The sequence below is a fragment of the Sander lucioperca genome, chromosome 4, assembly GCF_008315115.2.
Source record: "Sander lucioperca isolate FBNREF2018 chromosome 4, SLUC_FBN_1.2, whole genome shotgun sequence".
NCBI classification, from domain to species: Eukaryota; Metazoa; Chordata; class Actinopteri; order Perciformes; family Percidae; genus Sander; species Sander lucioperca.
In genome coordinates this window covers 20,930,961-20,956,549 of record NC_050176.1, presented here as the reverse complement: position 1 = coordinate 20,956,549, position 25,589 = coordinate 20,930,961, and the positions used below count along the sequence as shown (strand labels likewise).

The following is a 25,589-nucleotide window of genomic DNA, read 5'->3' as shown; positions in this document are numbered from 1 at the left end:
CTGGTGCTTCCACACACATACAAACTTTGAAAAAAATCCATCCATGCTGTTTAGAGTGAGATACAGTTTCTGAATATGTCCTGCCTTCAGTCTCTGGGTGAGCTGTTCAAAATCGGCACGGCTCGTGACGTCACAAGCTGAAACGAGCAGGCTAACCGCAACCATTAGCTCGTAGCGTTAGCATGCTAACGCTAGCATGCTAACGCTAGCATGCTAACGCTAGCATGCTACCTCATTCTCAATAGCAAAGCACTGCTACAACACACACAAGTTCACCATAATCTCCAAAAGAACTACTTCCATGTGCGCCCTCATTTAGAAGTCTCCCAGCTAATCCTGCCTTGTAACTGACTGAAGTTGTAGAAACAGCCTTTCTTTTACTGTCTATGGAGCTAGCTAGCTGACATGATCTACATCTGAGCTACTGAGCATGTGCAGTGCAATCAAAGATAGTACAGAAGAAGAAGAAGAAAAGAGGTCTCACTCTGTAGCTAAAACAGAGACCAGCTGAAAAGAGGATCTGCAGCAGTGAGAGAGAGCACTGCAGTACGACAACAAGATGGTGTTTTTTGAAAATTAAACCATGTAAACCTATTCTGGTACAACCTTAAAATACAATTATGAACCTGAAAATGAGCATAATATGGCTGCTTTAAACTCACCTGGGGCAAGTAACAGGTGTGGGCAATATAAAACACACACCTGAAAGCAGATTAAAAAGGAGAGAAGTTGACTTAGTCTTTGCATTGTGTGTCTGTGTGTACCACACTAAGCATGGACAACAAAAAGAGGAGAAGAGAACTGTCCAAAATTGTGGAAAAATATCAACAATCTCAAGGTTACAAGTCCATCTCCAGAGATCTAGATGTTCCTTTGTCCACAGTGCGCAGCATTATCAAGAAGTTTGCAACCCATGGCACTGTAGCTTATCTCCCTGGACGTGGACGGAAGACAAAAATTGAGGAAAGGTTGCAACGCAGGATAGTCCGGATGGTGGATAAGCAGCCCCAAACAAGTTCCAAAGAAATTCAAGCTGTCCTGCAGGCTCAGGGTGCATCAGTGTCAGCACGAACTATTCGTCGACATTTGAATGAAATGGAACGTTATGGCAGGAGACCCAGGAGGACCCCACTGCTGACACAGAGACATAAAAAAGCAGGACTACAGTTTGCCAAAATGTACTTGAGTAAGCCAAAATCCTTCTGGGAAAACGTCTTGTGGACAGATGAGACCAAGATAGAGCTTTTTGGTAAAGCACATCATTCTACTGTTTACCGAAAACAGAATGAGGCCTACAAAGAAAAGAACACAGTACCTACAGTCAAATATGGTGGAGGTTCAAAGATGTTTTGGGGTTGTTTTGCTGCCTCTGGCACTGGGTGCCCTGACTGTGTGCAAGGCATCATGAAATCTGAGGATTGCCAAAGGATTTTGGGTGGCAATGTAGGGCCCAGTGTCAAAAAGCTGGGTTTGCGTCCGAGATCGTGGATCTTCCAGCAGGACAATGACCCCAAACATACTTCAAAAAGCACACAGAAATAGATGGCAACAAAGCACTGTAGAGTTCTGAAGTGGCCAGCAATGAGTCCAGATCTAAATCCCACTGAACACCTGTGGAGAGATCTTAAAATTGCTATTGGGAAAAGGCGCCCTTCCAATATGAGAGACCTGGAGCAGTTTGCAAAGGAAGAGTGGTCCAAAATTCCGGGTGAGAGGTGTAAGAAGCTTATTGATGGTTATAGGAAGCGATTGATTTCAGTTATTTTTTCCAAAGGGTGTGCAACCAAATATTAAGTTAAGGGTGCCAATAATTTTGTCCAGCCCATTTTTGGAGTTTTGTGTGCAATTATGTCCAATTTGCTTTTTTTCCTTCTTTTTTTGTTTTGTTCCAATACACACAACGGGAATAAACGTGTATAGCAAAACATGTGTTAATGCAATACTTTTCTGTGAGAAATACTTGATTTTCTGGAAAAATTTCAGGGGTGCCAACACTTTTGGCCATGACTGTACGGTGCAGGGTAAATAGGCATGCGTTTCAATAAGACAGCCTATTCAAACTGTCACTCATGTTGCTCAATATTATATCTTTTCATCAGTAACCTTGCCTGCCAAAAAGTCCACTAATGAACTTCATGTATAATTATAGATATAGCCTTTATAGAGGAAATAATCATGTTCACACCCCATATCCTGCTACTGTTGCTGGCAATCTGCAACTACATCCTGGCTTTTGCTCTGATGAACTCTGGTCATACTGAACAATGCAAGTATCTGCAAGCAATGCTACATGCAATGCACTGCTGTTGTTTATTTTAAACTTGGGCATAATCATGAGCACTGCAAAGTCCTGTGTCAAATTAGATCATACAATAGGCCATTTCTATTGTCAGCTAAACAGTGCATCTAAACATGAGACTGCAGAGGAAATGGACACAGAATTATCTCTTTGTGGAGAAATGAATAATAATAAAAGCCAAATAAACAAAAATGAGTTACCTTCTAATGCCTGATTCAATGTATCAATGTGGCAAAATGCTTCTTGAATGCCGTTATGGTTTTTTGTTCCCTGATGTGAGTGCTTTCTAACAGCATGTTGTCCCAAGTGTGCATTGATTGAAAGCATGGCTGACACTGATAGCTTAGTCCCTGGTTTCATATATCACTTTAACTTAAACAAAGACAGGAATGAGCCCACATCTAAAAGTCTCATCATCGCTTCACACCTGCAGGATGGTTTTACCACATTGGGGCTATTACATCATAATGAAAATATTTTATTTAGCTTTCCTCTCAGCCTGCTGACGTTTTCATAGTAAATTCATGTTAGATTGTAGTAGCCAACAACATGGAGCTCTTTAGGTTCTGTTAAAAAAAATATGTGTTTAGTCCTATAGTTAGACTGTGATTATTTGCAGAGCAAAGTGAGGAGCTCGGCTTGAGCTTATTCACATGTGATAGAGCATAAGTAAGTGTAGAAAAAAACGTGTTTACTTCATGAATTATAAATGCTGTAGAAATGACTGGACATAAGCTTTGCTAAGACATATCCTGTTAGGCATCCTCCAGTGAAGTGAATCAAAAAGTTAGCTCATGAGCTACATCTGCTCCCTAAGCTTATCACTGCTGATGGGGATTGCCATAGAATTATATGCAAGGCGCAATGTTTACTTCAGCTGCGTCCCATTGATAAGGCAGAGGGTGGAAGCAGTGGAGAGAAAACTAAAACCTCTGGAGAGAGCAGTAGTTTGTAGAGCAGCAAAAAAATAAAAGGACTGCAGTCCAGGACCACCATTAAAAATGATGTAGAGCAAATCTCTGGACCTAAACCCAGAGGCCGAGGAGGAGCTGAATGATCACACTGTATAATAATGAGTCATGATGAAATATGTATGTGTAAAATAGTGAGGCCATAACATAAAGCTAACACAAGTTTCTGGAGATAAAAAGTTCAGACTAAAATCCTGGCTTCAAAGTGTTTCTGAAGAATAAGCAAGAAATATTGTCAGCTAACTATACTTTATACCGTATATACTTATGACCCCATTCATAGTGTTATATGATTGTAGGTATTAACAGCATTTTACTATAGATGGTCGTAGTGGAGCTAATTTAATCTACTTTTTTGTGCTATTTTGTAGTTGAATCTATAACAATACATCATATCATGTAAATAAAGTGGAGTAAAAGTACAAAATTTCCTTCTGAAAAATAGTGAAGTTGAAATATAGTCTTCAAATGGAAACATTCAAATGGGGTATATATATCTCCAATTTCTACTTAACAGTTCAACCCCAAATTCAAAAATACATGTTTTTCCTCTTACCTGTGGTGCTATTTATCAGTCTAGATTGTTTTGGTGTGAGTTGCCCAGTGTTAGAGATATCAGTTATAGAGATGTATTCTCCATTCCTTCTCTCCAGCTAGATGGCAACCCTAACCCTAGTTGGTAATCCTAACCCTAGATGGTAACCCTAACCTTTGTGGTGTTCAAAGCGGCAAAAAAAAAAAAAAAATACATTCGAAAAATTCAACAGCAATGTCTCTCGTATCTCGTATTTTTTCCAGGTATTTTCTGCTGTATGCACCAAATTGTCTGCTGCTGTATAACACCGATCTGATCCGCGTAGGGAGGAGGTTGGGGTGGATAGGTGGGTCATAGAGCTCAGGGCTTTCCAGCAGAGCAGCGGAGTTTTGGGAAAACACAAGACTTTAACCCATGAAACGCGTGTTCATGTCCCAGGGATTACTACTTAAGGGGGCCGGTGTTTTAATCCAAGCCACAATCTTTTTTCTAATCTTAACTAGTCGTTTTGGTGCCTAAATTTAAAGCAACACCAAAGCACTACAGGTTGGAAGCGAAATTGTCCATTACCGCTGTCGTAATGTCTCATTATGTCTCTTTCGAACTACAGATCCTCTACCCGATCTGGCAAACTTGCATAGTGCGGTTACAGCCGATAGAGGGCAGCAAAGTGAATGCAGAAGTGCCGTTCACCCTGTTTCGAGTTGATGAACCACTGAAACGATTTTGGAAACATTATTTTAAGGTACAAAAGAATCTTCTACTTTGGTGTTGCTTTAACTGTTGTCGCTGCATGACGACCACCTTTTGTCGTCTCAACTCAACTGCAACTGGCGCCTGAAACAACATGGTGACCGGTACCCGGCTCAAAGCAACCTTTTCTCTGCGAATTTGAACTGTGAAGACCGCTAAACTTAACTGTCATATGACCGGTCATCATGTGACCAGCCGGCGGTCGCCTAATTTTCAGAGGTGTGGACTCGAGTCATGTGACTTGGACTCAAGTCAGACTCGAGTCATGAATTTGATGACTTCAGACTCGACTCGACAAAATGTACAAAGACTTGCAACTCGACTTGGACTTTAACATCAATGACTCGTGACTTCACTTGGACTTGCGCCTTTTGACTCGAGAAGACTTGCTACTTCCCATGAAAACTGGGGAAGAAAATGTTCACACGGCCGTTCCGCTCTCAATTTATCTGCATCTGTGAAAAAAATGTGCACCACCTGTATGCATGCAGAGAGCACGCGTGCTGCCTGCACGACATCCAATCACTGTAGTCCCACGTTGTTTTGATTCGACAGCATCTAAGCAGGGACATTGCAAGACAACCAATGAAGCACAAGCAACAACGCGCCAGTTGGCAAAATGATACCGAAGACAGTTTCGTTTGGCTATAAAAATTACGAGGTAGTCGACAAAAAAAAGAGTTGCAATTTGCAAAACATGTGGGCCCTTATTTGATTAATGTCATTGTATAAAAAGAGGTTTAAATAAATACAAATCTTACAGACATACATGATTTGTATAAATTTTATTTCTGTGGTAAGAGGACTTGAAATGACTCGAAACTAAAATGGTAGGACTTTGGACTCGACTTGAGACTTGTTGGCTTTGACTTGTGACTCGACTTGGGACTTGCCTCATCTTAGACTCGACTTGACTCGGGACTCGAGGGCAAAGACTTGAGACTTACTTGTGACTTGCATAACAATGACTTTGTCCCACCTCTGCTAATTTTGTAGGATATCGTGCAAATTGTTGTAAATAAGTTTTCGTTCGATATCATACAAACCTGTTCATGAGAATGCGTTGAATCATGACCTGGTTACACAAGATAATCCACAGACCTGGCTGAGAGCAGTTTCATGTAGAAACTATTTTCTTTCTACCGAACTACACCCATCAACTGTATCACTGCACAGAAATAAGTGCATTTATGGACGAGATTCAACCATTAATGCTGTCCTCCTCAGCTGAGCTGTAGCGTCAGCTAGCTCAGGTGAGCTACAGTAGCAGTATCGGTTAGCTACAGTTACAGCTCAGCCGAGGAAGACACGCCTCAAAGGTCTCCAGCTGGACGTGAACTGGAGACGCCTTAACTCCCTTAGTTAGTATTTTTTTTCATCAAAAATAACCGGGAAACATTTTATCTGTGCTTTTATTTATTTATTGTTTATACCGAATGCATCTGTAAAACATTTACTGACAACATCGTTTGTGTTTTTATTACAGTATCTGAACTGGCAATAAAGCACAATGGACATATTTATTGTTATGCTTGGGGAACTCATAGCACTTGATTAAGGTTACAGAAAGATTGGTTTCTTGGTTAAACATCGAAAAAGTCAAGGGTGATTTGAAACACAAGACAGAAATATTTGACCAAAACCACAAGCTTTCACTAACCTTAACGAATGTGCAGTGTTGGGCAAGTTACTTTAAAAAATTAATTAGTTAAGTTACTAGTTACTTCTTTCAAAAAGTAACTAAATTAGTTATTCAGTTACAAATTATGAAAGTAACTAGTTACTTCAGAAAGTAACTATTGCGTTACTTTCAAGTACATTTTTAAATGCTCAAATGTGACCCCACCTCCACCCCTCTTTAATGGAACTTAAAATGCATGTTCAATTATTTATGATAAATCTGAATATTATAATGAAATGGATACTAATTTTTTAACAGAAACAATGTACAGAAACAGAAACAATGTACACAAATCTAAACTATTTTAATGTTGCTGTGGGACAAAGTGAGACTATAGCCTCCAATCAAATGCCATGTATGTAGATATTATGTTTATATAGTGGATCGATACAAATAACACCTCAACAGGCCACAACTGGGCAAAATTAAATTATGCTTGTTAAGCACTATACCAAAAATAAATAACAAATATATATACTCTTTGTAGTGCAAATAACGTAAGTGGCCTGATGTTTATACTTGTGCGCTGGTGTGTGCGTCGAGCCGGCGTGTGTGTGTGTGTGTGTGTGTGTGGGGAGTAGCTAGGTGATAGAGCGAGGGAGAAGTGAGAGAGTGACGCCGATTAGCTTTCGAGCGAGTACCGACTCTAGAGTCATATTGACCCTTTGCAAACACGTCACATGACCTCGTGACGGCGCCATGACGGACGGCGGAAGCACAGGCTAAACAGTAATGGACGAGCGGAAAGTTTAGTAGTTTCAATCAGTTTGAAATACATAACACTAAATAAACTGTATTTATGGCTTTATATGGCTTCTTCTATTGAACAACAAGTTGTCGTGCCGTTATCGGTCGAGGGAGGGCATCTGGTAGGTGCTCGCAAAGAGCAGTATTTGGAGAAGTTGGAGATAGCAGGATTGGATACCGACCCTTAATTCGTTCTCCCTCCATTTTCACGGACCTCATTAAATCACCGAGTCTGCCCGACTTCAGTCCCCATGATCTGTACCACTATGTGGTAAACGGGGTATCCCCATATACTGGTGCTGCTCTCAAAGCTTTTAAAAGTCTGGATGCTAAGGGACCGTTCGGTATTTATGGAATGGACCACCGGAGGAAAATAGGGGAGGGTCATGTCTTTTTATTTTATGCTGAGGGGAGGGTCATCCAACATTTTTTAATCTGGGTGGGGGGCGGGGGGGGTCACCCAACTTTTTTATTCATGAAAAGAGCAAAATTTCAAAGTGGCTTGTTTGGTGCATATTTATCCATGTAGCTCTCAGTCTCGGCACCCTAGCAGATGGGTCTGACCCCATACGCGGAGTTTGCTGGGGGGCCCCCCTGGTGGCTCAAATGGGTAATTGCATTGTTTAAAAAATGAGTGGAATAATTACATCTGGCATGACCAGATATTTTATAAATATCTTAAATAACACAAAACAACTAAACGGTGGTAGGTAATACATCAGATTTCATATACTGCTTTAGTAAAAAAATTATTACCTGGCTGACGATGGGAGCAGCAGGACGCAAAAAACGAAACTTGCACTAATCTGGACATCTTGCCATGCCAACCTTGCAATAAAGGTTTCCTAAATGCCATGTATATAAATGTGATGTCAGCTTACTAATTGATTGCAGGTTTTGTGTAGATTTGGACTTTTATACGTTTATTCCACTTTGTTTAAACGGCGAAGTGGAGAGGCCTCATATGTGACGCTCGTATCGGCCTTGCTGGATACACCGTGTCATTTACCTTTTTGTGGATCTACTGATTGCTGTGGATTACTTTTTTTTCGTGTCATTGGATTACGGCAAAATACGGATCTTTTTTCGTTTTTCGTTTACGTTTTATGGTGAGTTTGGAGAGGCATCTCAACAGAATGTAGGTCCAACACTGATTGTTCACTGTTACATTTTAGTTGAATTTAAGCGTCTGTCTATTGCGTTCCAAAACAGCCGTGCCGCGATTGGCTTTCATAAGGGCGAATTGTTAAATTGTTACAATGTAACTTAAAATCTGCTTTAAAAATAAACATATATGTTTTGGAATATAATGTTCAGCTTCGGCAGCTTTACCTATGTGCTAAAATATACAATGACGATAGTGACAAGTCCATAGCAACCAGTGTTGAATTGGTTAGCTTATATCCCAGCGTCCTTTGCTGGATGGTCTCAATGTTTTATTGTTTTATTTCACGTGAATACTAGTTTACTAGAGGAGTAACTTAGTATTTGAAGTAATGCAGTAATGCATGAAGTGTGCATTTAGTTTCCATGCTTATTGTGTTTCCACAACAATGTTAGTGAGTAAATCTACTGAAATGGCCACCACACCATAACAGAGGAGTGGGATGTGTAAGATGAGAATGCAGAGGTTAACTCCTATACGTCATGGCTGTAAAAAATGGTACTACAAACACGTACTTCGTAAGTGCAAACATGCATGCAAGGAGAGGGTCATTCCTCTTTTTCAAATCATTTTGGAGGGTCATAGGAAAATTGTTACTGACGAGGGGAGGGTCATGTCTTTTTAGGTTAGAAGCCACAAAACTCCTCTGGTGGCCCCTTAATTAAATAACGAACAGTCCCTAACCAGTTATTTGTACCTGGCTGGGTTACAGGTACGCGATGCTATGCTAACAGCGGGGGGAGGTACCTCATAATGGCAAAGATAAGACATCAATCTAGGGTTTATTTTGTATTAACATCTATTCTTTACTTAAGTAAGGATTTATATAACACGTAGCCCATGTTTTTAGAGGACATGGTCGGTCGTGGCTACCCACATACCGTTGTTCACTGGGTGTGCCAATGCAACTTCCTAGCTAATGGATGCCTGAACACATCCCAGCTCTGGGAAGTGCAGTCATTAATTATCTATCACACGTTAATCCATGCAGTAAATCACGGCGTGTCTATGATCAGTAGTAACCACACATAATTTTAACATCTAGCCATCTTCTTATCTGTGATTATATTCGCTGTGTAGCCTAAGTTTAGATTTGACCGGTGGATATTACGACGCGATGGGCAGCAGCTAGCGAGCAGTCCAAAGCTAGCTGCAGCTAGCTCGTCAGCTAGCTGGGGTAGGAGCTCCGCAGACCCGCATTTAACTCGTTTTTGAAGCTAGTTTCCGTGCCATGTCATCTTTAATTTAACTGATTGTTTTTTGTATGTGTGTTAAGTTAAATGATCAAGGGAACGGCTTTCTTTTTTGGATATGTAGCTAGGTCAGTGAATAACCAATGTTAGCTAGTTATGTGGGTCATCATCGGGTTGGACCTGTTAGCAGGACAGCTGGTTAGCACGGCAGCTAGCTGGTTGAGGATAATTTTATTTATCACTCATTTAAAACAGAAAGGCAATACATACACATGCTTGTTTTGGTGAGGATTACTCTGCATGCTTGTGTTGGTGAGGATTACTCTGCAGATTGTGAATGTGAGAACACAAACACGAACGAAAACGTACGCGTTTAGCTTGCCGTCTATCTACAGCATAGCTCTTCTGCCGTCCGTCATGGCGTTCATAATTCGCGCGAGTGGAGCGTGACGTCACGTGCAACGGGTCAATAGTAAGAGAAACAAAGTGTCTCCCCTGTTCTTTCTGACCACGGTGGAAAATCTGTAGCAGGAAAAGTTAACCATCTCCTTGATTTCATAACGCCATACCTGTCTCTCTCTCGTTGACTGACTCGCTTGTGTTGTTCTTGTGTGTCCGACTATGCGTGCTTTCGAACACCCGCCTAACTCTACCTCTGATTGGCTTAACATTACATTTTACTCAACCTCAGCCAATCGTCAGCATTTATGCGCTTGCGTCGTGCACTGCCCACTAACCAAGGAAGAACAGTAAAAAAAAGTATTTGCCTCTCGGCTCAGACTCAGAGATCTAGTTGGTCTGATGAAAAAAACAGCTTCAAATATAGTAACAGGCCGCATTTTTTGGCAGTAACGGTAACGGCGTTATTAAGATGGGAAGAGTAATCAATTATATTACTCGTTACTGAAAAAAAGTAACGCCATTAGTAACGTCGTTTGTAAGTTTATTTGATTAGGACAATGCACATTAATCAACATTTCTGTAAATGCGCCAGTGTTAGCCAGTCGGCTCATTTTTAACTGTAGTCCTAATTACCTAGCATGCATGTCTTTATGGTGGGAAGAAACCGTATTTATAACGCTGTTATTCCAATCACTGCCAATGTGCTTTAGTAGCTTTATCCTATAATGACACTCAGGATCCAGAACTATAGGACACATCCACCCAAACCACATCCCTACAAGTTCTGTGCGGTACAAGAAGATAATACTTCCTGAGCTGGAAATAAGTTGCTAGTGAACATAAAATCCTGGCAGCAATTATGTTTCCTCCGAATATAATGGGCAAAACCAATTAGTGGTATTTAAACTTAACCTTTCGGAAACAGCGTTGGATGATAGGTCAGGCATATCACTAACAATTCCTAGTTTAGATTTTTCTGTAGATGATACTGTAGTGTAAAAATGAATTACACATTCAGGATTTGCATTTATGCAATGGGGCTGGCAGCAGTGTTCTCACAAGCAATTTCACATTCAGTCTTGATGGATAATTACATTTCCAAGGTGTTGCCTACTACCTGGGGAGACGTTTGTTCAGCCGAACCGGTAAGAGGAGGTGACATTAGCGACCCGCTGAAATGAAATGGTGTCAGCCTTTGTCTTACCACATGGCTGAATTTAATTTGTGTGATCCCCATGTCCTCAGACCAGTGGAGCAATCAAAGGTACTGCTGGTGAAACTCAAGGGCATCCAAGACGGCTTTTATGAACTGTGAGCGGTTATATTAAGAATGAAAAAGCATTTTTGTCATGTGAATAAACAACAGACTTCAAGGTTCAAATGAGTAGTTTACACATATTTTAGGTGACAATAAAAGAAATGGACTAACACTGAAAAAACAGGGAAGTTCAGAAGACTGTAGTCCTTAATTATAATCATTTTGCTGCTCTCCTGCGTTGTTCCAAAATAGCACCAAAATACATGTTTGTTGTTTGTTTTGATGCTGGCTAGAAAGCTAAAATCTATATACAAAACTAAAGCAGCTGTTTTGTTTACCAATGCAATACGTTCTTGTAAAGTACATGCCCCAGCACATGCAGATATGTGTGCATTTTGTACCTTTCATTATGACAAAGCTCTAATTTCCTTCATAAAAAATTAGCTTTTGTGGTTTTAAAGTTTCTATCTATTGTATTATCATCTGTCATGACATTATTGTTATACACTGAAGATCAAATATAATTCCACAATTTTTTAAATTTTTTTATTGTTATTTATATTTATTATTTATTTTTATTAATAACCTCAACCTTTTTTAACGTTTAAATCCATTAGCGGGATTCTTAGAGCCAGATCTCGCAGGATGTACTTGAAAAATTGCAGACGCACATCATTGCTTTTATTTTGAGAAGCCTGCTCAGGCAGAATCTTTGGCAGCATCCTTTTACTGTCACCAGGCAACTGCAAGATCAGCTGCTGTCGGTCATTTAGATAGCATAACTGATGACGTTAGCTAATGTCCTTAATAGCTTTAAAATGCTAACTAAACTCACCAACCATTTCAGTCACAACACTTAAAGCCATCTAATTTGACAGTTGATCAAACAAGCTGGGAAGAAACAGGTCTGCCTCTGTTTTCATCCAGGTGGACAGCAGAGAAAAAGACAAGGCCATGTAGATATTTTCTCCTCTTTCAATTCATTCATTTTTGAATCCTCACATCACTCAACCCACAAAAGCCACCTGGGGCCAGATGTGTAAATGACGTGTATGCACAAAAACATGCATACACCATTTCTTGAATTGTAAACTGGTATTTATAAGAGAAAAAACTCAATTCACTTGTGTGTTACTAATTAGTAATTATTTTAAGTTGGTTAACAATTGTCTTTTTTCAATATAACTGCTTTAGTGTCTTCAATTTTGTCATTGTTTTTGTTTACATTAGAGCCATATTTTTACTTAACCGTGTTAACATTCTTTTCATTTCATTCTTTTTGTGAGGCCTTTTGTAGAGTCTGTTTCGATATGAGCAACCGTAATGTAATATTGATACGATGCGATATACTTTTTTGTCCCCGTAGGGAAACTTGTCTCAAATGCGGCACACAACATATCTTATCGCTGCCTCCATAGTAGTAATATTAAAAAAACATACAACAAACATAACAACATATAAACAAAGCAACGACTACTGAAGCACATCCCAACCAAAAATTACACATATTGCACATATTACACAACTAGTGATAAGAACAAGCAACATATTACACAACCCCTCATCATACCATGAATGCATTGCACGACTCCTGCAGCCTCAAGCAACATTATTTAAATTTCCATTGAGGTAGGCACAAATTAGTTTTTAAAATGGTTAAGTTTACATTGAGGTACTCTATTTGGTCTGCCAGAGGGTGAGAGCTCATACTCTGTGGAGAATATGAGATGGATCAGACAATATTCTCTGTGTTTGCCTGAGAACAGACTGCATGTATATTGACTGTAGAGAGTGGTGTTCATTCCTCCACATAACCTTCATGGCAGTCTGTACCAAACATCCCATAGCTGAATATGCTCTCTAATACAGCCTGGTAGAATAAAAAATAATCTTGTGATCCACCACATACATTCTGAGTCTGCGCAAAAAGTATAATCTCTGCTGTGAACGAGAACACAAACTTTCAACGTGGGCCTTCCAGCTAAATGTGTTGTTCAAGTGGATGCCAAGGTACTTGTAGAAGCAGACCTGAGGTCCGTTTCAGAAAGCAGGTTTAGTGAAAACTCAGAGTTTGTTAACCCTGAGATGAGGGAAACTCTGGGTATTCTGTTTCAGAAAGGGAGGTTAATCAAACCTGAGAAAGAGAGAGAACTCCAGCCAGTTTCAGAAAGAGAGGTAATCAGACTGGAAGCCGGTGACATCTGGGGTCCCACAGGGATCAGTCTTGGGCCCTGTTCTCTTTGTAATATATATAAACGATCTGCCAGATATGATACAGTCTGATGTTTACCTTTTCGCGGATGATACTAATATTATAATAATAAGTGACACAGCCCGAGACCATCTTCAAGAAGATCTAAGTAGCATGGGCAAATGGTGTGGCCAGTGGCTATTAAAGATGAATCCAAAAAAGTGTAAACATTTACAAATTGGGAAAAAAAAAATGACACTGTAGCCAATTATGTAGTTGGGGATATAGTGGTTAATCCAGTACAAGAGGAGAGGGACGTAGGTGTTGTGGTGGATGGTTCACTTGAATTCCACACACATATTTCTGATAAAGTTAAAAAAGCTACATCTATGATTGCAATAATAAAAAGAACTTTTCAAAATATATGCAAGGATATATTTTTACCTTTGTACAAATCCCTGGTAAGATCTCATCTTGAATATGCAAGCTCCGTCTGGTGTCCATATTAATTAAAATATGTAGAAAAAATTGAAAGGGTCCAGAGAAGAGCTACTAAATTAATTCCAGGAATGAAAAACATGTCTTATGAAGATAGATTGAGGAAATTAGGTTTACCGACTTTCATATTTAGGAGATACAGAGGAGATATGATTCAGGTGTATAAGCTTGTACAGGGAATATATGATGTAACAGTTGAGCCTATTTTTCAGTTTTGGAACAATAGGTACGAGACACGAGGGAATCCTTTAAAACTTTACCCTAGAACATGCCTGTCTGAAAAGAGAAAGAACTTTTTCACACTCCGTGCGGTAAAATCATGGAATGACCTTCCAGAAGAAGTTGTGCGTTCCCCTTCTATCAATTCCTTTAAGAATAGGCTGGATGCATTTTGCCTGTCAAAAGGTGTAATGTATAATTATAAAGCTTGTCAGTAATTTATGTAATTAATTTATGTAATTTATTTATGAATTGTTAGAAAACTTCAATTATGAAATGAATGTTTTTATAAAATGTTAAAATGCGAATGTGCATATATGTATGTGTATGTGTATGTGTATATGTATATATATGTGTATATGTATATGTATGTATGTGTGTATATATATATATATATATATATATATATATATATATATATTTGTTTTGTGTCTATTAGAGTCTGGGATAGAAGATTGTATATCCTGTACCAGAAATCTTTTCAATAAATTTCAATAAATACACTTACATACGTCGGGAGATGATATTGATGCATTTTCATTTTCAGTTAACTACCTATTTGAGCGGTATCGTTTTTCTTCACAGTCCACCAGATATGTAGATTGGTAGATAACCTTATCCGTCGTCATATCACTAACGTCACCCATCCTTGACATGCTCTCACATCCCAGCAGATTATTTGTGTCACATTACGTTTTTTTTTTTGCAAACGGCAGTTTTCTTTACAACATTGTTGATGCAGAGCATATTAGTAAAGCCACTATATGCAGAGCCGTCAGAAGAGTGTGACTCGCTCTCAAACGTTTTTTAAACGTTTTTGTAGAGTTCCCTGGACACAAACCAGTAAGAGACATTAAAAAGAAATAAATGATTGTAAATCATAATTCTGTTAATGATGGTGCTGCAACGTCAGAATGGGATTAGTAGTAGGCTTGTTTACTTTTTCGCCCGCAGAACTGCACCTAAATTAAATTATAGGTGTAGCCTACTACCATGCCAGTTTTCACCAGTAATATTATAGGTTACCTGTGATTAAATATGAAATTAACACACTATATTAGAGCTTACGCGTTTACTCTTGCAGCAATTTTCTCCCACACCAATTCTTGCTATTTTTGCAGCAGCAGCTGTGTTGCTTTTTTTAACAAAATATATTCAAACCCGCTGTATGTGCGCATGAGTATTTCCGCCGACCAGTTTGTTTGTGTGTGTTGCCATGGTGAATCGTAGTATCATGGCTCCATTCATGCTGCCTTTTGTTGTGGTGGTGAACGCGCTTAACTCTGAGTGAACCTACTCCGAGTTTATTGAACCAACTCAAATCAGCTGTTCTGGAACTGAAAACTCAGAGTTTCCCATCTCAGGGGATAACCAACTCATCAAGGTTAGACTCAGAGTTTGTTAAACATACCTGAAATGGACCCCTGAACAATTGGTTCATCATTAGTCTCGCATTGCCAGACCTTCCTCCACAGTGCTGTGGAGTAGGGTCTGGCTAGTCCACACAGCGTGGGAGAAAAACGTGCTCTGGCATTTCTTTAAACCAATCACAGTCGTCTTGGGCGGTGCTAAGCGCCGGACTCAATAACTGTGCCTCTGCAAAATAGCCTTGGTGAGGAATTTGTTTTGGTGGAACATGTGTACGTTCAAAGTTGTTTAAGTCGTACAACGATAGTCTAGCTAGCTGTCTGGATTTACCCTGCAGAGATCTGAGGAGCAGTTAACCATAGTCCTCATAAATCCACCGGAGTTTAGAATGCCAACACAAAGAAAGTGGAAGGTGATGGACATCCGGCCGAAAAAGAGGGACATCCGCCGGATTTTCTGGCGGCACCTGAACAATCCCAGAAATTAAACGTCGTTGATATAGACTAGTCCGCGTGGGACTTGAGCCCTCCGGTCTCCCTGCCAAGTCCCCACTGACTGAGCTACTGCTGCATCCCATGTATATGTAAACTGAACCAGGCTTAACAACAATGTAAAGGTTTACCTTCACTTCCCTTGACAAATCTGTTTCGTATCTTGGTTGCATGGCTTTTCTCAGCTTAAATCACATGCACTAACGTTTTCCTAACAAGAAAAAAAGCATTGTGTTTAAAGCAAGATGGCACAGTGTGAGGTGCTCTAATAGAAAGTCTGCGTTACTACAGAGAGAAGCGTTATGTTGGATGATTCCTAAGTTCCAAGTTTGGCAAACACTACAGTACAAGTATTGAGCTACACAGCTGCTGCATTTTCTGTTAGGCCCAGTTCTTTCTTACTGCAGCTCTGCCTGATGCTCTCATCCTCACCCACAAAATCAGATTGTACAGTTTACATAATGCCTGAGATTATTGAAAGCCCCCACAAAAAGAAGTAATTTAGGTATATCTTTATATAAATGCTACAGATTCCTCAACTTCAATCAATGTGAAATTACTAGAATTACTAGTAAAAAGTCTATAAATTGTTTATTAATTAGCAACTGTTGTTGTTTCTATGTTATCTGTAGAGAGTAGGAGGAGACTTAAAAACTTTTGGAATCATGAATCAGAATGTGTTTGGTATCTTTATAATAATAAAACAACAAACATGAAAACTGTTCATTATTATTTTATTAATCATTATTTAACTTCTGCAAAGCAATACATTTACGCAAAATTCACTATGAAAATATCATCAACCAACCAGCTCACAATAAGATATAATTGGCTGAAATAAGGAAGACTCATTGTTTCGGTCGACTAGGGCAAAATAAATTCATCTATGCTGTTTTTTTTTTAAGTAATGTTGTTTGTTGGGTCTTTCTTAAACTAAATGTCTTGCTGTAGAAGTAAGTGTGGCATCGCCATCTTTCTTTGACAGAGAAAAGTATTGACTGAAGAAATGCCATGAACATGTGCAGATGAGATCAATGCAGCTATGAAGGTTGTGGAGTTACAGCAATAATAACTTTTAAATTGGCATATTGGTACAATCAATGTGTGAAATATGTAAGGAATAGCTTGACATTTTGGGAAATATGTTTATTTGCTTTCTTACCAAGAGTTGAATGAGAAGATTGAAACCACTCTAAAATCTGTCTGCTAAATATGAAGCTACAGCTAGTAGCCAAATAAACAAAAGAAATATGACGTCCTAATTAGTGAGCTTTAGAAGTGCTAGGTAGATTAGTATGTATAAGATATAGAGTGCAGAGTGTAATTACTGTACAACTAATGCTAACAGTAGACATTATAGAATAAACAGATGTAGGTATGATGTGAATAGGGTGTACTGTATACACTACATATAATTTGTGCGGTATAAAAAGTGCAGTAAGTAGGTGTCTGTGCATTAGATTGGCAGTGTTGGGTGAGTGTGAGCAAGCAGCTAGTGTCGCAGAGACAAATGACGTGCAAATGTTCAGTGGTTGTGGAAAAGTGTGTGTCGTTCCAGTGTAGAGCAAAAGTTCAGTCATTGACAAAGGTGCGTGTGTGTGTATGTGTGTCCAGGGGTTGTATAAAGGTATGAGAGTAGTACCAACATTAAGCGTATTTCTCAAAATGTCAAACTTTTCTTCTCATGTCAACGTAACTTCAATTTGTAGATGAGATTTTAAATTGATTTATTGTTGAAGTCAGCTTACACCAAAATGTAATCATATTTTGGGCCCTGAGCTGATTTTGTGGTTAAGGAGAGAAAACATTTGCAAAAAAATAAATAAAATACACTGTCATGTCTATTATTCTTGTATAAACCTGCTCCAAAAGCAATCAGACAAGTGATTACTTTGTTTTGTCTGAGTCAAATCTAAAATGCCTCACAGTATTAGCTTGTACATATTTTTTCTGAGGTAATTCGTCAATGTGATACATGCAGTAACCATTTAGATTGCCAGACCGCCAGCGCTGCGGAGGAGAGTCTGGCTAGTCTACACAGCATTCTAGAAGCTAGAAGATGTGCTCTGGTTTATTGGCATTTCTTTAAACCAATCACAATCGTCGAGGGGAAGCGCTAAGCACAGGGCAGAGCCACGGTATCGCTGCAAAATAGCCTCAGGAAGGAACTTGTTTTGGTGGAACATGTGTACGTTCAAAGGTTGTTTTAGTCTTGCAACAGAAAACTCAGATTGGACAGATAGTCTAGCTAGCTGTCTGGATTTACCCTGCAGAGATCTGAGGAGCAGTTAACCATAGTCCTTATAAATCAGCCAGAGTTTAGAATGCCAACAGAAAGAACAAAGAAAGAAGGTAACAGACATCTGGCCGAAATGAGGGCCATCAGCCGGAATTTCCGGCAGCACCTGAACAATCCCGAAAATGAAACATTGTCGATAAAGACTACCATTTAGAGATCAAATTTCAGAAGGATATATAATCACACACTTTACCAGGTATCAACTTTCAATGCAGTTTCCGTTAAACCCTCCCACTGATGTGCATATTTTTCAGTGTGGTGACAAAAATACAAAGTTGGGTTGACGATACCAATATCTTTGTTTCAGTTTATGTTGACAGGATCCCCAGGCTACAGCAAAGCAGAGCCGAGGAAGAAGGTCATGTCTGTCTGTTCCTCTATGCCTCCTGAACCGGGCCTCTCCTGGGAAGAGAAAGTCTTTCTAGTTTTGTCGAGATGTGTCAGTATGGGGTCTGTGAATATTTTCATCAAAGGAAGCTTATAGTGCTATTGGGGCGGCAGTGATGTCTGTTAATGCTGCCACTAAGGCAATCACGCATGACAAATTCTCCATGGACAGAGGAAGTCACAGATGCTGTATATACTTTCAGTCTGATTCTGGGAACTTGTCACCCCTAACTGTCATCAGTGCTGAGGTCTACGCCACACAGACACGCCACACAGACACTGTGTCTACACCAGCTGGTACCAAATTGTCAATGTTGAGCCAAAGTCTGCCTGTAATTTCTGCAAATATTTCATAGGAATTGCTTCCTGCAATGTGTATCATTGCATCTAAATTTAGTGAAAATATCCACATTGCATTTGTTGTTTGGCATTTGACATTTACTGTCCCCAAAGTGTTATACACTGTGCTGTGCAGTCAGGAAGTTTTAGGACAATGATATTTGTTATTGTTTTGGCTCTACTCTAGCACACTGAAATGTGTCATAATGAGAGTAAGGTGTTGACTTTCAGCTTTAAAGGTTTAACGCTCACATTCATATTGCAACCCTGTCTCCTAGAAATGAGATTCATTTGTTTTCCACCTAAATATCCAATATTGTAATACAATATTGGCACATAGTGACTAAAGTATTACTAAACTTTTTCATGGTTTTCATGTCCCTCATTTTGGCTGGATGTCCGTCACCTTCCACTTTCTTTGTGTTGGATTTCTAAACTATGGTTAACTGCTCCTCAGATCTCTGCAGGGTAAATCCAGACAGCTAGCTAGACTATCTGTCCAATCTGAGTTTTCTGTTGCACGACTAAAACAACCTTTGAACGTACACATGTTCCACCAAAACAAGTTCCTTCCCGAGGCTATTTTGTAGGGGCATCGTGGCTCTGCCCGGTGCTTAGCGCTGCCCATGACGATTGTGATTGGTTTAAAGAAATGCCAATAAACCAGAGCACATTTTTCTTCTAGCCCGGAATGCTGTGTGGACTAGCCAGACCCTCCTCCGCAGCGCTGTGGAGGAAGGTCTGGCAATGCGAGACTACATTAACCCCAACCACCTCCCTGCGAATGCAGCATTGTCCATTAAGGCAGCGTTTTATTAATTCAAAAAAATGTTGGCTTTGAACATATCCAGGCAGCAATTACATTTGCCACCACAACTGTATTGGGAAACGTAATATATAAAATTTGTTTCAAGGGGAAAGGAATAGTGCATATTGGGTGAAAGTGTGGGTGTTGTTACACATGGTCCCCTACTTTTAGGTAAATGCAGCAGGACAGAACAACCAACCAAAGGGGGTTGATATAACATTATTCACTGGCCAAGTTAGCCACCTGACCTCTAATTGAGAACTGGAGAACCAGAGAACTGCTCTGAAGTACAAAAAGCTCCTTAAACAAGCAAGAATTGAAGATGGCTGTTGTACAGGCATGGAAGAAAATCACTTAGAAGATGAGGTCAACCCAAGTGCAATTACTCACAGATACTGCAGATAGATATTCAGGATGTCTTAAAGTCTTTAAAGGGATACTTCACCGATTTAGCATTAAGCTTTGTATCAGCAGAAACACGGTAGTATTTTCGAATGACCATACTTCCCTCACTCATGTCCCGCTGAGACGAGAGATCTCTGTATTGTGGGTCTGGAAAAAATCTTCCGATTACGTAAAACGAAAATTTTTGCGTCATCGTAAGACTTTTTGCCCAAAGGCAATGGACTACAGCCAGTAGTAGGAGCTACTTCTGCATGTTTTCAACCAGCCCACAGGGGGTTGGACTGTCGTCTTTCTCTGAAGATTGCCGAGGCAAAACGAGCGCCAGCCATCTTGAATCCTCGCTTACTGGCTTCTCAGCAGAAAACTTTTAGATAGATTGATAGATAGATTTATTATTCCCAAAGGAAACTTTAGAACAACAGACACTTTATTACAGACGGAATACTCAACACGGTACGCGAGTTTCGCCTGCCGGCTATGGAGACCAGCGGTGTTGCTCGATGCATCTGGCCGGTAAAGGGACATCATCAGCGGGGAACGCTGAATGAGTGTGCCGGTGGAAAGCTAACGCTAGCCGGCCACCTGTTCCATCAATCCAGCTTGCAAGTGTCCGCTCATTATAGGGTGACCAGACGTCCCGGGTTCCCGGGGACCTGTCCCCGGCTGGAGATGTCCCCGGAAATGTCCTCGGTTTTCACTGTGACTGACAGACCCGAAATTGGAATGAAATAGTCGTGCACCCTACACGCACAGGCTCAAGACAGCCAGAGCAAGCCTCAGAGCTCAGAGATGTTCTAGAATGCCCATTTTACGATGCTAAAATTACTGTTCTGCGTACTGCGAACGCAATTTCGCCAACTTTTTATATTTAAAAAAGGATCTTACTCTTTAACAAAAAGATCGACCTCCTTAGAAATCCTTTCCATAATGTTGTCAGACACTTAGAATATTAATGAGTCTGTCAGTGGCAAAACAAGCACTTTTTTGAACGTAAATACAAGCGGCACAATTGACGTCCTATTAACTTACATTATAGCTTGTTTCGCCTTTGCCGACTGCAGTGATCTCGTTTAATACTGGACCAATGTCAATGTACTCAATGAGCTGTTGCAGAAACAAGACCAACGTGAAGCAATAAAGCAAAAGCTGTTAGATAAATGTAGTGCAGTAAACATTACAACATTTCCCTCTGAGGTGCAGTGGAGTACAAGTATGAAGTAGCAGCAGGGGAAATTCTAGGATCAGACCTTTAGGGGGGCTCAGCTCCTAATGAGAATGTGACACGGATATAATGCATGCAAAAGTGTTAAGCTGCGACATGAAATTACCAACTTCTTCACAACCGCACTCCTGCTCTCCCTCTGACAGACAGAGACTCAGCCAAAGGGCCAAAATTATAATGTATTCTCATGTAAACTATTTATGTCAACACAGACATTTCTGTTAGCCAATGTATCCCACCATAATGTTTATTATATTGCCAGATTCCAGACAATCCCACTTACTTATATATATATATATATATATATATATATATATATATATATATATATATATATATATATGTGCATATGTGCATATGTGCATGGTTAAAATTCTGAAGTGCAAAATAGTTCAGGCTACAGCACAAATATTTCCATTCATAGATAAAAAATAATCAAATCTAACCTCTGAATTTATTTTCGAAGTGCACCAGATTGATGCATTTAAATGTTAAAATAGACAAAAGTTTCTTACAGGGGAGCATGCCCATGTGACCCCCCCTGGGGCAGTGTCCCCGTTTTTTATTTTTTACAAAGATAAAAACATTACCTTTTTGGAGGTATTTATGCTTCTGAGCTGAAAATGTCCCCGGATTTTGTCTCAGAAATCTGGTCACCTTAGCTCATTAGACAACAAACTAGATCCAACTTCAATGAAACTCCCAACGCGAGTTCAGAGACTGCTGTGTTTTTGTTGTTGTGGAAACATTGCTGTATCGGACCATCCAGCTACTAGGCCGGCTGCTCTGTCGCCGGGTAAGACTAGCTAGTTGAGGTGGGCTGTGTTAACATGGGCTGCCTGGTGCAGAAATGGGGTGCTTGTATCCAACTGCTGGTGGAGTTTGTGACTGTAAAATGCCGACCATTCTACATTCCACGCAAATTTACGGCTGTGTTTATACTCGGTGTTTACAGGGTTTACAGCCCACAAGCGCTAATGCTAGTATACATGTTAGCTGAACTTTACGGAGCATATAATGTGTGTGCGGTGCACTAAATGTAGCCTGTTTCGTATGTCGTTTTCATATAATGTCGTTTTTATATATTTTAATTGTGTAACCACTTGAGCCACGGTAAAACGTTGTTTCATGTATATGGTTGAAATGACAATAAAACACACTTAAGTTGAGTTAACTGTCTCACTGTCTGTCTGTCTGTAAACAGTAGGCGTGGCTTTGGACGCTAAAGCAGCGAAGCAAGTGCATTATGGGATTTGATGTCTTTCATCCACATGAGCCAAAAACACATTTTCTGGCTTTTCTCGGCCTAGAAGCCACCAATTTCTAAAAACAATTCACATTTCTACTACACAAGTGACCCAATTTAAAGATATATTCATCTTTCCAACGGTGAAATATCCCTTTAATATTGAGTCAAACAAGTACGATATAACACATGGAAGGCTTTTTGAAAATGATCTCAACTAACTAGAAACTGAAAGAATGCCTTCATGTACTGAAAAAGAAGCATCAGTTAAACTCAAAGATAGAATCTCTTAAATTCTCAGGTTGGTGCTTTCAGCACAGAGGTTACACAGGCTGCACAGAGTTCAATAGGATACTGAGAACTTGATTTATAGTCTGGTGATTAGTTGTGTAGATACCTGGTTACTTGTTTATGGGCATGCCAGTGAGAATGCTTTGCACTGATAATACGCGTTCATCTCGGTGTATGTGTGTACGACGACTACACAGTGTGTTCTGCATATCTTCAGAGTGCTTTTTGTACGCTTCCTTGGATTATTAATGCTGTCCGCAAGATGCAATTTAGGAAATGAACAGAGCAGGTGTACAACAACAGTATATCAGAAGGTGAGGTAAGGTCAGCAGCAGACTCTGAACATCCAACAACAATGGCAAAAAGTTTTAAGGAGCTAATATTATCTATGTTTAACGTATGCAAAAGGATAGTACTTGTGGCAGCACTGCAGTATGATCTAGGCACACACTGCCAATCTATTCTTGAATAGGGGTAAAACGCTCTGGTTTGTTTGTATTTCTTTAAACCAATCACAATTGTCCTGGGCGGCGCTAACCCCCACTAGAGGAGATAGCAAGAGGGGAGGAACAGGCTTTATCCCAGCAATGTACATCCATTGAGCCAGGCTTGTCACAGGTAGATACTGTATATTATATCTGTGTCCCAATACAATAATGCATTTTCTGTTTTGCATTTTTTTGAATGCCATTTTTACCTTTAGTTGACAGATGACAGACTAGAAATGGGGGAAAGTGAAAAAGGGGTATGGCTATGACATGCAACAAAGGTCCCAAGGCTGAAATCGAACACAGTCATATGGCATGTGCTGCAAGCACTCAGCTACCAAGGCACTCTCTGCACACATATTTTAAGCAGGTTGTGAATATGTACAGTATGTACATGGGGGAAATGTGCCAAAATCAAGTCAGCATGTAAAATAAAAAACAGTATTTTTGGGTGTGTTGATGATATACTGTCCCACAATGCTATTAAGTCATGATAATAAGACATCTATCTATCTGTTCAGCAGGGATGGGATTCATCCCAATACACGCGGAAGCCAGATGCTACGTGGAAATTTGCACCACGCCCTGCATACCCAGACCTCTGATTGACTGTTTACATCCCGTAAACACTCCCACAAGCACACTGACCAGACACACTCTCCCAAAGTCAATAATCAGAGATACAGCGCTACACGCCCCTCTGTGCTCCCTTCAGAGCAATCACCCATTCATAATCCCATAACCACCGTGTCTGTCCCCCGACTGAGACCGTTTAAACCAAACGCTAACAAAAGAGGTGCTATACTAAACAACCTAATTGGAATTAAAACAACCACTGCAACGATAGAACAGAATAGGAAAATCAAATGTGGACTATTAAATATTAGATCTCTGTCATCGAAAGCATTATTGGTAAACGAATTGATATCAGATAACCACATTGATTTATTCTGCCTCACCGAAACCTGCCTGGGCCATGACGAATATGTTAGTTTAAACGAAGCCACTCCTCCCAGTCATAATAATACCCAAATTCCACGAGGCTCAGGCCGAGGAGGGGGAGTTGCAGCCATATTTGACTCGAGCCTGTTAATTAATCCTAAACCTAAACTAAATTATAACTCGTTTGAAAGCCTTGTTCTTAATCTTCAACACCCAACATGGAAAACAGTACAGCCAATTATATTCGTTGTTGTTTACCGAGCACCAGGTCCATATTCTGAGTTTTTATCTGAATTCTCAGAGTTTTTATCATGCGTAGTCCTTCAATCAGACAAAGTACTTATTGTAGGTGATTTTAATATCCATGTGGACATTGAGAGCAATAGCCTTAGTACTGCTTTCAATTCACTGCTAGATTCTATTGGTTTCAGTCAGAGGGTGCATAAGGCCACGCACTGTTTTAACCACACCCTCGACCTTGTGCTAGAATATGGCATCAAAATTGACGATTTAATAGTATTTCCGCAGAATCCTTTATTATCAGACCATTTTTTAATAACTTTCGAATTCCTACTACCAGACTATACGAAATTAAATAAAAGTTTCTACACTAGATGCTTATCTGACAGTGCTATAGCTAAATTTAAGGAAGCTATTCCAACAGCACTTAACTCAATGTCATGCCTTAATATAACAGAGGACTGTTATGTTAACTCTAGTCCCTCCCAACTTGATAACTTTGTAGACGCTGCTACGGCCTGCCTACGGACTACTTTAGACTCGGTTGCTCCTCTCAAAAAGAAGATGATGAAGGAAAGGAAACTAGCACCTTGGTATAACTCCCAAACTCGCAAATTAAAACAAATCTCACGAAAACTTGAAAGTAAATGGCGTTCCACCAAACTGGAAGAATCTCGTGTGGATTGGCAAGATAGTCTAAAAAATTATAGGAGGGCCCTCAGAAATGCCAGATCAGACTATTACTCAACACTAATAGAAGAAAATAAGAACAACCCAAGGTTTCTTTTCAGCACTGTAGCCAGGCTGACAGATAGTCACAGCTCTATTGAGCCATCTATTCCTATAGCTCTGAGCAGTGATGACTTCATGACCTTTTTTAATGATAAAATTATAACAATTAGAGAAAAAATTCATCACCTTCTGCCCACAGCTTCCAACGACTCACCATTGGGCGCAGGAGGGCTAGAGAGAACGATAAGACCTGATACTTATTTAGACAGCTTTTATCCTTTAGACCTCCAACAATTAATGTTAAGGGTCTCTTCAGCTAAGCCAACTACCTGTCTCTTAGACCCCATTCCAACGAAGCTACTTAAAGAAGCACTACCCGTGGTCAACACCACATTACTAGATACGATCAATATGTCCTT

At 39.9% G+C, this 25,589-nt stretch overlaps 1 long non-coding RNA gene across 1 annotated transcript; it reads right to left on the bottom strand.

The window, feature by feature from the left end:
* Window positions 1–1,886: 1,886 nt before the first annotated feature.
* Window positions 1,887–19,317, bottom strand: LOC116051752. Its single transcript, XR_004105432.1, has 3 exons — window positions 19,289–19,317; window positions 15,074–15,076; window positions 1,887–2,007 (listed from the first exon to the last, which is right to left on the bottom strand). It is a non-coding gene; the product is annotated as an uncharacterized LOC116051752 (long non-coding RNA).
* Between the last annotated feature and the right edge of the window lie 6,272 nt (window positions 19,318–25,589).